Source organism: Mesoplodon mirus (genome assembly GCF_964341445.2).
Source record: "Mesoplodon mirus genome assembly, chromosome: 16".
Classification (NCBI taxonomy): domain Eukaryota; kingdom Metazoa; phylum Chordata; class Mammalia; order Artiodactyla; family Ziphiidae; genus Mesoplodon; species Mesoplodon mirus.
In genome coordinates this window covers 16,890,715-16,908,688 of record NC_138992.1, presented here as the reverse complement: position 1 = coordinate 16,908,688, position 17,974 = coordinate 16,890,715, and the positions used below count along the sequence as shown (strand labels likewise).

Below are 17,974 nucleotides of genomic sequence, written 5' to 3'. Positions count from 1 at the left end.
GGTTTCTTGTAGCAGTGTTTCCTACAAAACCTAAGAGAGAAATCCTTAAAGAATGAAGGTCAAGATTAAGTGTGAGCATGTTAATTTCAGTTTTTTTCTTTCCAGTCCCTGTGTCTATGTAATGTTGAAGCAACAGCTCCATTCAAACCAGCCTTTGGACAACTGAACCATCCAATTAAGTGATCAACCAACTTAAAAATAAATGAATTGTCAGTTTGATATTTAGAGTCAAAACATACAGTTTACAAACAACATATCCTTGGTTTCATTGGTCTTAGCATTGCAGGTGATACATAATTATTACATAAATTAGAATTACCATGATTTTTGTGCCTTCCGTATCTTATTTGGTCTTCTTTACATGACTTCAGAGATTTGATGGTTAAAAAATAGATATTTATCTTGTCCAGCCAAAAATGTGTTTTCTAACCTGCTATCTAAGAAAGGTTTCAGACCTAAGAGGCAAGGAGATGGCCAAATCAAGCCTTCTTTCAAATGTTTGGGTTTTGAGACAGCCAGTGCTACTTGCCAGCTGGAATGTAATTGGATTTGGGAAAGGATAATTTTCACCATGAAACTTGAATAAGTCATTACTTTAGCCTTCAAGACCCCTGATAGAGATCTAATCCCAAAACTCCAGAGGAAAAGAAACTGCCTCTTCTAAAAGGAGAATGTATTCACTGGAGATCTGCTTTCTCAAAGAATGTGATTCTAAAGGATTGATTAGTAAGACACAGGTAATGCCTTATGCCATGATGATTCTCTAACCATTGATGGACAATTGTTATTTTCATCCTGCATTACTCACAGTATAAATCTCTGCCTGGTTGCCAGTCCTCACTTTCCACTGTTTTCCAAATCCAGAACAATTTCAGCCTCACTTGTAGGCCTGACCTGTCTTTAGGGATTTTCCTAACTCAAGATAGAAGAGATATAACTTGGGACTCAGCCTCCAGCTCTGATTGGGTACTCAGTTCTACTATACTTCTGAGACATGGTCCATATTTGTTCCTCATATTTGGTAACAAGATTCCTCTTTTGTATCTTGTACTTGTTTTTATATTTGGGGACCTATACCTCTAAAACTGGGATCTGAATTTATTCTTTTCAAGCCAGCTTCCAGGAACTAAAGCTCTGGCCCTCGTTCCTTGCCCATATGCCTAAGGCATTTTTACTCAATTGCAGATTTTCTTTGATACCTACCAAGCTACCCAGATTCCTCACAATTATTTGCTCTGCATTCCCATCCCTTCAGTAAGCCCCGCTATATACTTCCTCCAATCCCTATCTCATAATAAATGCTTCCTGAATACCGTTTTTGTAATTAACTTTTTGCATCTGTGGTTATGTTGATGGACTGGACTTACTCGTGGTACATGTGGCTGCTCTCTTTCCTGTGCCCATCTCTCCCAGAGCACTTGTGTTTGCCCTATTCCCTTGCATCACTCAACTTTGGGTAGACATATGACACATAGGGTCCCATAAATCCTAACTGCTGAATATGCAGACAAATATCCCATCCTGGTCAGTGTGTGGGATTGCATAATCCCACATGCCATATAGCACTGCTGGCACAGTTCTTGCAGGAACAATTCCTCTTCCTGGAAATAATCACAACCAGAAGCATTAAATTTTGCAACACCTTGGGAAACCACTTGAACTATTCTGTGAGAGTGAGGAAGATATCAAGTATCAGTCCTGGAATCAACTTTTCTTAGAACAAAAAAACTGTGTTTGTGCTATCCTGATCACAGCAATTTTTCCCTGCATATTTTGAAAAAACACATATGCTTATATTATTTTATATATTTAGGTGTATAGTGTCTAAATTTCCAAATTCAAATTATGAGGATATTTGAGCAATGGAGGTGCTTGCTTCTCCTGAGGTCTTTAAAATTGGGATAGGTACACACTTATTTGCGATTTAGAACAAAGGCAAAAATTCTACCCAAATTTCTGGCCCCATATCAAGCCCTGTATCTGTAGGTTGCATTTTGTGGTGTTCATTTTGGCTCCTGAAGGTCTATTTTACATATAGAATTTATCATTAAAATTACAAAAATTATAAATAAGTTAATATATGTAATATATAGACACATTTATACATATATATATATACAAATATGTGTGTGTAGTCACAGAACATTTTACCAAGTGCATTTGCATATAATATTTCATTAAAAGTCTCAAAATTCACTACAAATTAAATATTATCTCCATTTTATATATACAGAAGCAGAAATCTTAAGTGAGTTGACTAAAATCTCTAGCAAAACCAGGAGCTGATTTCAGGTACCGTAGTTCCAAATCTCCCATTGTTTCCTCATATTCCACTTACCAAGCTTATTACCTTAGCATCACCTCTCCCTATTAGGGTCACCAGTACACAGCATATTACGCTTTGAAATACATGCTATAAAAGGAAGACTCAGACCAAATCTTCAACAAAGCATTCAGTCTGGTAAATTGTAATATTTTATATTTCAGCTATCCTTGAGAAAAAAATTATTAACTGCCTAGATAACCTAGGATGGAAAATTTTATTTTTTCCCCTTACTTAGAATGGGAGAGGAAAGTAGCAGAATCATCAAACATCTGTTCTTGAAAATGAAGTATTGCTATTTCATTTCTTTTTTAATTTAGTTTTTCAGACAACACATTTTGATTGGGCATTTATTAAGTATTAGGCACAGTGATAGAAACTGAGAATACAAAGATAAGAAAAAGACAGCATCTCTTCTGCAGTTGTTCATAGTTTAGTGGTGAAGGTTGTAATGCTTTTAATAGAGGGGTCCACAAAAGTTCTGAAAACTTCAAGGGGGAGAATGCCACTCTATTTTTGGAAGTATAAAAAACTGAATTGAGTAAAAAGTCACTTAAGAAAGGAAAAGAAGAAAAAATATAAATCTGTTGAGTAAGGAATTCAGATTGAAGGAAGTCCACATATTAAGGCTTAAAATAATGCAATTATAAAGAATATTCTGGAACTGGTGTGTTGTAGAGAAAGAAGGATTATACATCAGTCTGTAAGTTAGTTTAGGCCAAGAAGAATCACAAATATCATCCTGAGATTTTTCTACTCATTCCAACAGTTCATACAAGGAAGCATTGAAGGAGATCCTGAAATCTTCTGGCCAAGTCCCTAAATTTGATTTCCCTCAAAAGCAGAGCCCGAGACAAGGATTTTGTTACAAGTAATTTATTTGGGATGCAATCTCAGGAATCAAGGTGAGGGAATGGAGAGGGGAGAAAGGGAAAGGAAGAAAGCCATTAGTGGATGTCAAAATGAGTTGGTTACCACTGTGACATAGGGGCTCAATCTGGCTTGGGATTCACTGGGAGATGCAGAATAGACCATAGTGTTGCCCTACCAAGCGTGAGGAATCTGGAGCATTCATCTACATTCTCTACTCTTCATCCACTGTGGGTAATTCCTAGGGCATTAACTTCCCAGAACTTCTGGCTTGACCTAAACTAAGAGCATTCTCATTAGATAAGCCTTTAGGTGGAGAGATAGAGGACATGTTAGCTCATAGGAGAGCCGTGTGTAGGTGATCTCTTAGGTGGGCCTGTAGTTTTATGGGACTACAAAGAGGATCATATTTATTTCATTACAAAGTGTGAAGCTAGCCTATTCTATCTGGGAAGCCACAGTGAAGACCCCCTTGAAGAGGCTGTGAATTTTATGTCATTAGGGTTTTCTTCCTTGTCATCTCCTTCAATGAGTCTGCCTCCATGGTAAATCTGAAACATGCCCAAACCGTATCATCCATGATAGAATCCCACTGCCTGCTGAGAAGGTTAGTTTTTAAAATCTGGGGTATCCTAATTGCAGTCAGCAGGCTTCCTTTGAATGCCTATGGGGCCTGGGAAAGCAAACTGTGTTTGTTATTTGTCCTCCTTGGGATATACAGTATCAAGAAACAAGGCCCACCTTCCAAGGCTTCAATCTCTTTTCTTGCTCCAGATTGCAAATGACATCCTTGTGTGGGATGCATTAAAATCCTTTGTGTCCTGGTATCAGCCGGAGGCCTGCTCAGTGTACACCCTGGCAGCTCTCATAATGAGGAATAATAGGCAACATGTTTCCTTAAGATTTGTTATCTTTTCTCACTCAGCCCCAGCCAATGGGTCTGCTGGGCATTTTCTGAGCCCTGCTTTGGTGCAATAATGTAGAAGGCGAGATAGTAGAGCAGCATTTGTTATGGGATCCCAGCTGCAAACCTAACATCTGCTGAGTATTCTGTAACTTTCTTTGAACATAATTAAATACAATCACCAACCTTCCCCTTGGCCTCCCACCATAGACCCCATTAGAAAAGGGGAGGAAACTGACATCAAACGTATGTGGAAAATGCTGAACAATGAAACTAATTCAACCTCAATTTACCCATCCATTTCTGCTAAAGAAGCATTTGAATCATTATTGTCCTGAAAGCTTTTCTGCTTTTCTCCTTCCTTCCTCCTTCCCTTTCTCTCTCCTCTCTTCTCTCTCTCTTTCTTTCATCATTTTCTTAAACAAATATTTATTCAATACATTCCAGTACCCATGCAAGATAGACATCTGCCCTTATAAGTTTAAAGTTATTTAAAACAAGTTCAGAAACATAGTATCATGATTAGTGGGAAAAGCATTGACTTTGGAATCAGATGTACCTAGGTATAAATGCTTCTCAACTATTTCCTAATTATTTCAATTCCCTGGGTCTCCTTTCCTCATGTATAAACTGGCAAATGTTATTTTTTTAAACTCACAAGGTTGTTGTGAAGTATAAACTAGTTAACAAACCATAACACATGAAGCAACATATTACAGCTTTTCTTTTTTCTGCTTGTCTCAGAACAAGTTCCTTTGTTCTTTGAAAAGAGTTAGACACTCCTTGTTTTCTGAATAAATGAGGAGGGGAATGTTAATCTTTTAACATTTTAAGAATATATGACTCTCTCTGGCCAGAAGAATATATTCCCATATTCATAGAAACAAACAATTTCAGAGTCAGAAGGGACTTTTACTCTATATAGATGAGAAAATAAACAACTTTAACGAATATGCCTCAAGTCATACAATTAATTGAGGGTTGAGAGTTGGCTGAAACTCAGGTCTTATGGCTTCTCTCCCAGTACTCCTTCAACTCGCTGCTCTAGAGAGTCAATTTGAGAATATAGGCGACTGGCCCAAGGTGGAAATGGAGAGTCTGTTGTAATCTCTCTCATATCTGCTACTAGATTCCGTTTTCCTTTAAAAATATGTCTGTAATGTAATTATGACATTTTTGTGGTAGAGAACATTGATTGCTCATAGAGCAGTCATCCCCAACCTCTTCTTTTCTGAAATAGCCTTCATTCTATATAGAAGCTAAAAAGGATAGCTTCTTCCTTTCCCAGTCTCTTCAAAAGCTAAGATATGGGTATGAAATTAATGTCAGATGATGGTACATGAGGGGATGGCTGATGCTGCATGGGAGGAATGTGTTCTGTTACTTACAACTTACAAACTGTTTATTAAAAATATATATGCAAAAATAGTAAAATTAATCTATAATGTTAATATTTCTATTTTGTTACATTTGTTTGCCTGTCTTTGCATATACACACATCTATGTGAGCTCAAACATGTACATACATATATATACATGGTCACTTGTAAGTAGTATTTCAAAACATTTTTCGTATGGTATTACCAATTTCCCATACAATTTAAAATTCTTCTACACTATTATTTTGGCTATACAATACTCTAACTTTTGACTAACTGGATGTTTATTTAAGCAGCTCCCTACCGTTGATCATTAAAATTATTTCCAACATTTTATATTATAAACAGCATCTTCATGACTATCCACGAAACTAGAGTTGTCTTTCTTTCCCATAGCATATTAGTTTTCTCAAAACTGAATTTATAATGGCATTACTTTACTGAGAAGCCTGGAAAGAGCAAGTTACTTTGGATAGTTTTATACTTTCTAAAGTGCTTTTATACTCATTGTCTTTTGACCCTCACAGTGATCTGTTGAAGGTGATTGGGTAGCTATTATTAGCTCTATTTTTTAGGTGAAAAAACTAAGGATTACTGTTTGATTGGCTTTCTTAAGAACGAAGCTAGCATGTGGCATGTCATTAAAGGTTTTTTTGACTCTAAAGTGTAGTATCTTCTATATTTCTTTTCTTTTTATCTTCTTACCTGTCTGCTTTCCTCCCTTTTTATTATTTTTTTGACTAAAGAAAACATTATCTCTGCCCTTGAGTTGCTTATAATTCACTGGGGGAGAAAGGCAAGTAAATTGACATTTACATTATCTTGTGAAAAATGCAACTATGGGAGAATGAAGGAGTAGCTCTTAAATCAAACAGGAAAAGCTTCCTAGGAAAAGTAAAATTTAAGGAGAGATACTCCATATCAAGCTCATAATTCTCATTGAGGTGTTTATAATTCCCTCTAATCAATTATAACCTCACTTTAAAATCTCCACTTCTTTGGAATTACGATATTACATTCAAATAAGGCAGAGTCCCTCCCTGTCTTTGGCCATCGACACTGCCCTCATCCTAAACTCCTTGACTATACCAGCCCTCCTTCATTATGTATACAATCTGTTGTCTTATGAATACTTATTCCACTTAATATAATCTTCCCAAACCACCCCCCTCTCTAAATCCTACTCATCACATGAAACCCAGTTCAAGGTTTATGTCTTTCATGAAACCAGAATCAACACCTATGGCTGTGCCTGAGAAATACAGAATTCTCATATAGTTGGAGAAGACTATAACCTTCATTCTGTAAAATTTTCCATTCTCTGACCACAATTAAAGAAACACTAGATTGCCTACTATTAGCAGTTTTTGTGCCTTGGACCAGGGCTACAGAGATATTTAGGGTATGGTCATTTCTAAGAGAAGGTCATTGTAATAGTCCAAGGATAGTGAGATGGTAACCTTCTGAGAAATGAGTTCTATATGTGTCCCCTTTTCTTCCCTTCTACAGATTTCTGTCTTTCTAGTTTTTTGATACAGGCAAGTATTAAATAATAGTGGTCTTGAATCTGAGTTTTCATAATCTTCTCAGAAGCTTAGAAGAGCTTCACAACTAGGACAAAATATCAGAAGGCTGAAGAGATGCCACTCAGAGGAGATTGAACAAAGCTGATATAAAAGGAGGCTGCCTGAGAAGGTGCTGACTGACAAAGACGTCCATTCAATGGACTTTGCCTTTGGAAGCCACTTCCCCTGGATTCTCAGAGATCTCTTTTTTTTTTAATTTAATTTTATTATTATTTTTATATGGCATTTTCTTATTAGTTATCTATTTTATACATATTAGTGTGTATATGTCAATATCAATTTCCCAATTCATCCCACCCACCCCCTACTTTCCCCCCTTGGTGTCGATACATTTGTTCTCTACATATCTCAGAGATTTCTGATAATGCTTGGCAACACTGCTTTTGGAAATGGTATCTAGATTTATGTTAATAGACCTCACTGTAATTAACATCTATCAAAGCATTCAGGGGAATTTGGAAACTTTACCTTCTTGGCATGAGATCAATGCAATAGAGAAAAGGCATTTTGGTTGACAACTAAGCCATAGTCCCAGAAATATCACTCAAGAACTCGGGATTTTGGCACTGAAAACAAAAGTACATAAATATATTGCTGAGAGCAATCTCCATAAATTGGATCTGAGTTGCCAAACCATGACAGAGGGCCAAAAGATAGGCAAGTTATTCAGACCATTAGAAGTTAAGTGGGCAAATATAAATTTAAAAAATTGATTACAGAAATACTTTGTTTTCTGAAGAACCTGACCTGTCCACACAGAGAAATGCATTTAATTTTATAATAAATACTTGCATTAGTAATCTATTGTTGCAAAAAAAAATTACCACAAATTTAAGGGATTAAAACAACACAATTTTACTATTCCAAAGTTTCTGTGGATCAGGAGTCTGGGCACAGCTTATCTGGATTTTCTGCAAGGCTGTAATCAAGGTGTCAGCTGGGCTCCATTCTCATCTGGAGGAAAGACTGGGGAAGAATCCACTTCTTCCACTTTGTGAAGAAGTTCACACAGGTTTTTGGTAGAATGTATTTCCTTTTGTAGGATTGATGGCCCTAGCTTCTTGCTGGCTGTCAGTGGGAGGTTGTCCTCAGTTCCTAAAGGCTGCTCATAGTTCCTTGATATGTGGGTTTTTCCAACTGGCCTTTTAATTTATCAAGTTGACAAGGAGAATCTCTACAGCCAGTTGACTAGTAGAGTCATATATTTTAACATAATCATGGGAGTGATGTCAGATTCATCCCTTTTGCCATATTTTATTGATTAGAAGCAAATCACAGGTCCCTCCCAAAATGCAATAGGAGGAGATTGAACAAAGCTGTAACCACCAGGAGGCAGAGATCATGGATATCATCTAGATCCGTCAGCCACTATAAGGAATAAAAGATTCATGGTTGCGTATGGATACACTGAGCTCTAAACTCAAGCATCACTTTTAAATCTATACCTTTCCTCTCTGGACTACTGCCACAGTTTCTGAATTGGTCTCTTAGCTCCTAATTTTACTCCTAAAAATCATCCTCCAGAGAACAAGGTTTATTTAAAATCCAGTTTTAACATATCACAGACCTGCTGGTTGCTCTTCCCTCTCTAGTCCCCACCTGCCTTCAGGTTAAATCCAGAATCTTTAGAATGGAACCATAGTGAATGTATACAGTACATCTCTTCAGTTTTACTTCTAGTCTCTTCAGCTCTGCTTCTTATCACACTTCTTATGTTACCCCGCCTGTAGTATGCTATTTCTCTTCTTAGCCTTTGCATATGATCACTACTTTCCCTCAAATAACTTCCTTACCTTCCCTGGCACTTCCTTCATCTGGAAAATTCTAACTTGTTCTTTAAGAAAATGCTGGCTTCATCTCCTGTAAGAGGCCTTCTCTGTTATTTCCTTGCAGTTTCTCAAATTCTTTAATACTCTTTGCATAGCTGAACAGTTTAGTACCAACCCACTATGTTATGTTGATCATTTTGTTTTTCTGTCTCCTCCAACTTATCTCTAGACAAATTCAAGGAAGAATTATGTTTTGCTCACTTCAAAGTTCTGATATTAACATTGTACAATGTCATTTGAATGAATGGATGAATTAACAAAATAGTCCTTGTCAGTAAATATATAATGTCAATCTTGGCTTCAAGATTTTTTTTCTTGAATGCACATCCTTTGTGCATCAGTATCAGTATGTTGTAATTTTAGTAGTAGCATTTTTCCACGTTATTGGGTGTTTGAATTTCACCTATAGTTTTAGAAAAAATTTTAAAAGCCATGAACGTTGGATTTTTGAGATACAAGTTGCAGATATTCCCCCTTAATTTATCTATCATTTAATTTTGCCTATTATGTTTGGCAATAGTTTTAAAATTTTTTATGAAGGTAAATATATTCTTTTGATTATTTCCATGTTGTTATCTTCTCTGGTTGACACAGAAAATTAAACAGTTCATGTGCCAAAGTGGAAGAGGGAAATTTACTCATTCTTTGGTTAACACTGATACCATAATCAGAATAGACACATACAATGTAGTGGTTTAAATAAACATATCTTACAATGCCTTGCACACATCAGGTGTTCAATAAATATTAATTGTGTTCCTCCATTATTTTTAGTCACACACAGTACCCATGTATTTGTAGGCAAATACATACAAACATTGAACACAAACTCACCTATTCATATATTCTTAATTCAGAAACCGATCATGTTTAGGGGTTTTCTCAAAATATCATATTTTGCTTTTCAACATATATGGCTTAAAACAACAACAACACATGTCTCGCCATTCAGTGGGATGGGTCTGCTGTGTGGTTCCTCTGCTGGGGTCACCTGGGGTCACATATGTGACTTCAGCCATCTGGTTAATTACCACAAGCCGGATGGTCCAAGAAGGCTTCACTCATATGTCTGGTGACTGGGGCTAAGTGATGTCTGGCCTCTCTCTCCACATGGTCTCACTGTTCCAAGAATGCAAGTGCAGAAGATACAAGGACTCTTGATGCCCTTCTCAGAAGTTGTACAAAATCACTTCCACTGTATTCTACTGGTCACAGCATATCACAAGGCCAATCCAAAGTCAAGGGCTGGGAAAAGAGACTTCTTGTGAGGAGCTGCAAAGAACTTGAGGTCAATTTTGATCCACCAAATTGTATAGTTGGATTTTTAGACCAAGTCCTAAAGGGGCTCTATTCAGTCACTTGAACAAGTATCAGAATATAAGAGGAGCTTAAATACAACCCTTAGTGAGTCAAGGAAACTCCTTAAAAACTGAATATTCTCCTGTTCATTAATCATTATAAAATGTTTTGTTGTGTTAGGTGCACCCTACACATATGGGGAACACTTGGAAATCTTAGGTTTTACACCCCACCAACTGGTTTCCTTTTAAACTCCTAACTTTATGTATAGATATGTAGGTACTCATATACATAAAAACATATAAATGTGTATTATTTACATATAAGCATACTGTTATTCACAAACTGTATATAAATGTATTCCCATAGTTAAAAATATTTTAAAGTTTCAATCCAACTCCTTTATTGTGATTACATAGAGCTGAAAGTAATTTATATAAATACAACCTGAAAGCCTTTCAAAAATCCCCTATAACATGGTTTTTGGCTTCTCCCATCATTTGTTGATATGATGTGTATGATAAAAGGCCACACAGGATTTATATCTATATATTTTTTTAAATCACATAAAAAAATAAAAGGAAAGGTTGGACGCTTTTTGCTGAAGTGCCACATTATGAGATATTTCAGTGTAGGGTATATTAGCAAAAACATGGAGTGCGTCTTTGGGTAAAAAGAGCACAGATCAGTATGGAAAGACTTTAAGAGTTATGATTGATTTTTTGGAAACTTCAGCCATGTGCATTGCTAATCCTTTGTAGTTTTAATTGACCCTCGCCCTATATCTATCTTATTTCAACTTCCTGTATCCCTAAGTGTGGCTGCAAAAATATTGGGCTGGCCAAAAAGTTCGTTCGGGTGTTTAGTAAGATGTTATGAAAACCCGAATGGACTTTTTGGCCAGCCCAATACTTTGATCTGTATATACTTTCTTTCTTAAGAAGCAACTAAGCAATCCTGTTAGGCCAGAGAAAATCATAACTAACAGTGAGATACAGAATGACATTAACAGGAGATTAACAAAGAACAGAAACTATTGTTTATGATGCAACCCTTAATTTAAAAAGCATTCATGAAGAAAGAGTTTTAAAGAAAAACGAGATGAGCAAATCGACCACTTTTGAATTGTATCTATCACAGACTGTATATGTCAATATATCACAGATTGTAGTGTAGATTCCTCCAGCTTCTAGGGCAACAGTTGGCAAATTATGGTCTGTGTTCCAAATACAGCTCACCCTCTGCTTTTATAAATAAAGTTTTATTGGGACACATTCATTTGCTAATGTTTTCTCTATTGCTATTTTAGATATACAATGCCAAAACTGAATAGTCTTGAAAGAGATCACGTAGCCAGCACCACCTCAACAGTTTACTGTCTGCCTCTGCATGCAAAAGTTCACTGATCCCTGCTGTAGGGCCTTGGATTTCTTCTGGCAAAGTGAATGAGAATCAGAAGCTGCAAACAGGGCTTCCCTGGTGGCACAGTGGTTGAGAGTCCACCTGCCAACGCAGGGGACACGGGTTCGTGCCCCGGTCCGGGAAGATCCCACATGCCGTGGAGCGGTTGGGCCCGTGAGCCATGGCCGCTGAGCCTGTGCATCCAGAGCCTGTGCTCCGCAACGGGAGAGGCCACAACAGTGAGAGGCCCGCGGACCACAATAAAAAAAAAAAGAAGTTGCAAACAAAAGCAGGAGGCATTTGTGGTTTACTGGGAAGAATATTTTTTATCGATCATTGTCAAAAGGTTTGGGTTTGAATTTTGGTTGGCTATCTGTTGGCTGTGTAACTCTGGACAAGCTATTTAACCTGGGATTCTTCTGTTTCCAAAGTCTCTGCTACTTTATCTCTGACCTTAAAATGGACATTGATAAACATCCTGGAACAACTTTCTGAGCTGTAAAAATGCCGTATATATGTGAATTACTATTAATTATAGTAACTATTTAATACTGTTGACCAAAATATTTTTCTTTCATAAGCTTTGTAAAATGACAGTCCTCTGTCTTCCCAGAGTAAGGTATGGTTGCAAAGGTGGTTTTTGCCAATGAAATAGGAATAAAAGTATCACTGTGTCCCTTTGAAGGAGGAGTCATTTGGTAGGATCTTGGAACATATTAACTAAAAAAGAAGAAAATCCAAATTAGCTGTTAACTTTAGTTAGTAATAATGTACGAATATAGGTTCATTAGCTGTGCCAAGTGCATCACACTCACGAGCGATGTTAACAACAGGGAAAATAAGGTGTCGGCTATATGTGAACTCTGTCCTACCTCTGCAAGTTTTCTGCAAATACAAACCTATCCTCAAATCAAACGTTTTTTGAAAAGATTATCTTGACCAGAATTCCTAGGGACTCATACATTTTTTCTCAATAATCAGGGCTTTCGGGGTCATGCCAAGGTTGAGAATAAAATATTTCCCTTGCCCTTCACATATGTGTTAGCTTTATTAATTCATGTAAATGTATTAATTCAGTCAAACTAATGGATACTGTTAAATAGCTGCCTTACAACAGACCACATAGCAAACACTGCGCCAGGCACAGGAGGCATGGATTACAGAGTTTAATCAAATTTTATTTTTTTACTTGTAAAGAATAATAATCCTTGGGTCATTCTGAATTGTACTTGTTTTTCTTCTACTATCATTACTATAAAATATTTAGAAAGTAAAATCCTCAGTTTTTAAAGGGTATACGACTGGGTCTACCAGTTTTTAAAGGGTATTCTCTGTAACAGGAAGAGTTCTTAGATTTTTTTCCTGCCAAAAGGAATGGATATAAACTTCAACCAGTCATCCTGGCTCAAAAGCAGAACAGAGGGGTCATTGTTAAGAGATGAAGATGTAATGCAGAAGGAGAGAGAGCAGATCAGTGCAGCAGACACAAGTAAATGCAATTCCCTGGTGATAAGTAATTGGCAGCAGACATACTGCCGAATGTACTGAAGACAGAGAGAACCTTCTTAAATTCAGTGAATTTTAAACAAAGACCCCAGAGTAGTTAAAGACAGAGAATGAGGACTGAACTTCAAATGATTGCAAACTAGGGGATTAAGTATTTTCTGAAATCCCTGATATGTGCTCTAACACATAAAAACAGCACTGGAAATGCAAAAGCAACTGAGGCATAAGGAAATGCAGCAGAATGTGCAAAGTAGAAGATAAATGGGTTACAATTCTTAGTGCTGAGCAATTTGAAACTGTTAACACTATATATCATTTATATTTTGTTTTGTGAACACACACACACACACACACACAGATTAACCCTATAGAGGACACTATAAAAATCTCAATTCATAGTGTGAAGTTCAATTAATCTAAAGTAAAAAAAATCTCCCCATGAAACATACTGTGTATATACAGGCTTGTTGGGACTCATCTGACTGTTCCCTTTAAAGCTGTGATTTAAGTTTTGCCAGATAACGTGCTCTGTGGTTTTTTATGCATTCTCACCACAGCACTAAGAGTTTGGAATTAGGAAACCCCATTTACAAATGAGAATTCTAGTTCACATAAGTAGGTTAAATTACCAAATATAAGATAGCAAATTAGCATTGGATCCAGATTCAAACCCATCTTCCTAACAGGTATGACCAAAATTCTGATGGTCAGAGTAGGCAAAATTAATTCTGATCCCGTTATCTCCTATATAATCTGCTTTAGCCATAATTGTGCCTGTGTGGTACACTGAACGAATACATATAATTCTCACCAGTGAAACTGATCACAATGAGCTGGTTAGAAACAGTAGAGTGGAGAGTCTGATTATTTGCCATGGTTTCTCGTGAAACACTAATGTCGTTAACCTGGAATGTGTGGACTGGGGCTGAGTGGGATGACGGGATGGCTGGGCCAACAAAGAACTTTCTTGAGAGATAGCAACTTCCTCGAGAGATATCGCATCCTTGAGAGATAGCACAATTGAGTTAGCACAGTGATGCTTGCATCATCCAGTAGGATATATAAATGTCTTATCTTCCCAATCTACTACCTGTGTTGTCCTTTCTCTTCTCCAGCTTACTGATTTTGGGGGCATTTTTATATTGAAATATATCAACAATTTAAAAGCATATGGGACTCATTTGAATGGTTAAATAATAATAATAATAAAACAAATACTTGTATAGCCAATACCAAGCCAACAGTTTTGTAGCCATTAAGCTATCTTTACCCATCTCTTTTCCTCCCTACAAGAGGTAACCCTAATCCTGAATTTTGTCTCAATCTTTTCCTGGCTTTTCTCTGTAGTTTTACCACTTACTATGTATTTGTATTGAATAAATTATTTAGTTTTGGTTGGTTTTAACCTTTTATGTAAGTAGGATAGTCTTACACACTTATTTTAGCCATCGTATGTTTGAGATTCATTTCTGGTACTAATGGATAAATTCCTGTTTCCTGCAATTACTATTTCATTTCACGAATGCTTCAGTTTATTTACTCATTTAGCAGTGCTGGGCAGTTAGGGTTTTCCCAGTATTTACTAATAATGACACTCTTGCTGTGAATATTCGGATGCCTGGCTCCTGATCCATGAAAAAAATCTCCCTGCAAGTTTACCCAGGATATGTACCAAAGAGAGGAGCTGCTGTGTATCATGGCATGTACATGTTCAAATTCACTAGGTAATTCCACTTTTTCCCCAGAATAGTTGTAGCAATGTATGCCCCACTAGCAATGGGTAATAGTCCTCCATTGCTCCACAGCCTCATCAACATTTTCTATAATCCACCTGCATAGTTTTACCAAATTGGTCCATGTGAAATACTGGCTTAGCGGTTTAATTTTTTTATTTCTCTGATAATACAATTAAGCAAAATTCTGTATGTTTATGGTCATTTGTGTTTCTACTTCTAAGGAATGCCCACTTGTGTCTTTTCTCATTTTATTTTCATTTCCTTCTTTCCCATAAATTCTTTGTATATTCTGGACAGGAGCTCTCTGTCAACTATATGTATTAAAAGTATCTTCTTCCTGTATGTGGCTTTATCACTCTCTTTGTGGTAACTTTTGATGATTAAGAGTTTGTGATTTAAAGTTAATGTGGTTAAATTTATCAAGGTTTCCCCTTATGTTTTATATTTTTATGTCCATTATAATTTCTTTCAATATCCCTTTTGGAGGGTTGTTTCTGGTTTGTAAAACTATGTTCCTCTATTGCGTAGGTAATATTTATAGCTACCGAAGCCTACTTAAACTCAGTATTCAAGTTTTCCTTTCAGTTTAATCCTTCTCAAAAATTGTTCTGACCTTCTCTTTCCCACTTTCCTGTCTGAACCTTCTTTGTGAAATATTACCATAACTAATTGAAAATTATTCTAAATACCTCTAGAGTCTAAATTAAGAATTACTTCATATTGGCTTAAATATCAGCTTCTTTCCACCAACTATCCCTCACATCCGGTACACTTCCTGAAAGGTCAGGAACTTCAGGGTTCTCCTTTCTTCTGAAATCATAGCAATCAGGCTCCATGAGTTCCTTCATCTTGTCTGTGGAGGAATATTTTATTTTAAAAAGAGAGAGAGAGTGAAAGAATGAAAAAAAGGTTTTCTTTCTAATCCCACACAGAGAAACATTCCTTTTTGTAGCCAGATCCACATCAAGATGCAATCATTTGTTCTGGTTTTTAATCACACTTGACTGAATTGTTTACCTTAAAAATGGTACAATTAAAGATATTTTCAGGTTTCTATTCAGCCATGCAATGTGGCTCTCAGCCCAGGCTTGCTCCTAACCACAAAATCTTCCACCAAACAATAGATGTGCAGAGATGTTTGAAATACTGATAAAAGATACAAATAATCTTCCACATATTTTTTTCCTTGTTATGAAGTGAAGAAGCAGTACTCTGGAGAAGTCTTTGGGTTGCAATTTAGAAGATACATACATTCGTCCTTCAGTATCCACGGAGGATTAGTTCCAGGACTCCCCTGGATACCCAAATCTGCAGATGTTCAAGTTTCTTATATGTAAACTGGCTCTGGTTTCCATGCAGAGTGGTTAAATCCAGGCATGGAACCCACAGATACTAAAGGTCGACTGTATTCTACCCTTAGTTCTCATGTTAGAATCACTCTCTGTGCCTCACTTTCCTCATCTACCAAATGGGAGTGTCGAAGTAACAGTTTTAAAGTCTTTTGTTGATGTTGTGGTTTAAATATGTATTTATTGTTTTGACTCTGTTTCTGGAAGACCCCATATTTTCAAATAGTCAGTCACTATATGTCCTTCTTATTAGGTAAGCAGTTTTATTAATGGATGAGGGGCAGTAAATCCCTTCAGACCCCTAGTATTTGGGAATAGGGTTGGAGGCATTTCATCAGGTTGACTAAATATAACCAGGCGTAGTATCTTACTCCAGAGCCTGACCTCCTTTACTGCCGTGGAAGAAAACAAACTTAATTCTGTCCAGCTGTTTTTATTCTAGCCATATTTTCATTGTCAGTGAGCTCAGACACAACTTACAATATTATTTTCAATATAAGTTGGCCTTGACTATATATTGGTACACCAAATTTCAGATTCACTTCCAAGGAAGAAAGCGTTTTGATTAAAACATGTTTGAATTTTGACCTTTTTACTAAATCTTTTTCTTTCCTTTTTTTATCCTCCACACAAATATATAAAACAAATGTTCAAGTCCAAGACAAAGATAATTCTAAACTTCTTTTTTTCTATGTGGAAAGTATAGTGTGAATTAACATACAAATGCTTACTACGGGATAAGAGCTTAATAAATAACTTCTTTAGTCATTCATCTAAAAATTTTTATTGAAGATTAATTTATGAAAATTGTGGCAGGCTAACTTTTGTCCCAGGTATCATAAAACTTCTCATGGGAGACAAAGACAATAAACTGGTTTTAGTGGGCATTATTGCTAAGTCTAGAGCTGTCTAAGAAATAGAACTTCATTTTCTAGAGCTTAATATTTGTTTCCAAGTCCCATTCTGCTGGAAGAAAATGGCCTCAGTTCTTCCCAGGGTTTTATGTCTCTAGAGTTATGTCACTGATATTTGGTCACTGTGGGGACAGCACTATGGTCCTCAGCCCTGGTCTGGGTAGCTTGAGGATTACCACTGTCTGAAATTTATGGCACTTTTGGGGTTTGTAGTTTTTTTTTCTGTTGCTTCTGTACTGTGTTTGGCACGAAGTAATGTTTTGGTAGAGTTCCCATTTGCCTGGTCATTCTGTACAACCATTTCACTCACTGAGTCTTTATTGTTTCCCCAGCAGAGCTGCCAGGAAGTGGTCCTCTGATACCTCTTCATCTTGCTACTCACTTTCCCCACACAGGACCTAAGAAATAGGTCAGTTGGCTGGAATTTCTTTCTACTCTTGGGTGAATTTTTCTCCTTTCCTGTTTCCAGCCAAGACACCTGTTCTCTAAAGAGATCACATTTGAAACTAAAGAAAGAAAAGTGTTGAGTCATTCACAAATTGAGAGAAAAACATTTGAGTAGGTTCAGCATGGTCTGGTTGTGTTTGGAGAATTATTCTAAATATACACTTTCAATTCTTCCTTCTAATATTCCCACGAGATGAGCACTTATAATTTTATTGATAAAAATTAAAGCTCACTTTGTTAAGGCATGCCAAAAGCTCTCAGCTAATATACAAATATAGCCATTTTAATTATAAAAAATCATAAGATTGGGGCCTCCCTGGTGGCGCAGTGGTTGAGAGTCCGCCTGCCGATGCAGGGGATACGGGTTCGTGCCCCGGTCTGGGAGGATCCCATATGCCACGGAGCGGCTGGGCCCGTGAGCCATGGCCACT

The 17,974-nt window shown here is 36.8% G+C and overlaps 1 pseudogene across 1 annotated transcript in view; it reads right to left on the bottom strand.

Moving 5' to 3' along the window:
* The window catches only part of LOC309791973 (metalloendopeptidase OMA1, mitochondrial-like), a 43,321-nt pseudogene extending 27,640 nt beyond the window's left edge, over nucleotides 1-15,681 (bottom strand). The window contains exon 1 of the transcript in view: nucleotides 15,595-15,681. The product of the transcript in view is annotated as a metalloendopeptidase OMA1, mitochondrial-like (transcript). The remainder of the gene's footprint in view (nucleotides 1-15,594) is intronic.
* Nucleotides 15,682-17,974: the final 2,293 nt, after the last annotated feature.